The sequence below is a fragment of the Phocoena sinus genome, chromosome 13 (assembly GCF_008692025.1).
Source record: "Phocoena sinus isolate mPhoSin1 chromosome 13, mPhoSin1.pri, whole genome shotgun sequence".
NCBI classification, from domain to species: domain Eukaryota; kingdom Metazoa; phylum Chordata; class Mammalia; order Artiodactyla; family Phocoenidae; genus Phocoena; species Phocoena sinus.
Window position 1 is genome coordinate 89,851,457 of NC_045775.1, and position 1,138 is coordinate 89,852,594.

Consider the following 1,138-nt stretch of genomic DNA (forward strand, 5'->3'; position numbering starts at 1 on the left):
GCTCTGGAGCCTGTGAGCCACAACTACTGAGCCCGCACGCTGCAACTACGGAAGCCCGCGCACCTAGAGTCCATGCTCCGCAATAAGGGAAGCCACCGCAATGAGAGGCCCGCTCACCGCAACTGGAGAAAACCTGCGCACAGCAACGAAGGCCCAATGCAGCCAAAAATAAATAAAATAACATAAATTAATTTTTTAAAAATTCCGGGAAAAGAAAACTGCATGGTGACAGATGTTAACTAGACGTTGTGATCATTTTGCAATGTGTACAAATGTGGAATCATTATGTTGTACACCTGAAACTAACTTGATGTTATAGGTCAGTTACACTTCAATTTTAAAAAGAGTTCCACGTTTTTTTCTTTTAAAGCCATTTTAAACCTTTACTTGTATGTAGTTTTTTTCTGGAAAACAGTTCAAGTGGTACGATATCTAAAACCATGTAAAAGTGTCAATCAGACTGTGCATTCACAGGGCAGCCACCTTGTAGGTAACACGGTGTTATTTAATCCTGACAGTCCCCCAGGGCTGTGAAGTCAAGGAGGCCCTTTGAGCTTGTGCGGCAAGACGTGGCGTGTCCAGAACCTGAACCCAGGTGGTTCCTGTGCTTCCGAGCTCATGCATGTTTCTACCCTGTTACTTGGTGGATGTCTGTGTGTGTGGAAAATTCAAGGCTTCTTGAGTAGATCACAGAAACATTCATGTATACGCATAAAAGCAAATGGGCTGATTGCTGTACATAAGGCAAATCTGAGAACCATGTAGGCTGCTGGTGGAGTCTTCCCACCGTTCACCCTGAATTCTGAGCTGCTTCAGTTCTTTATCTTCACACCCTTCAGCTGCCCCGTGCTCTTGGGGCTCTATCGTTCCCTCCTCCCCTCCTCAAATGTCTGCCCTGAGTCCTGCACGCCGTGTCGTCCCCCGGGCAGGTGCAGGCCTTGGCTTCCTCCTGCCCAAGAAAGAGAGACGGGCGATCACAGCACAGCATGGGGGGAAGCATAAGGTTCTGCAAGGTCACACGGGCAGCACCCCGTAGGTGGCGGGGGAGGGTCTCCTGGAGCTGGATCTTGAAAGGAGAATAAATACCCACTAGCCCGGCCTGGGAGCAGGGGCCCTGGCCCTCTTCCAGTTCCCATTT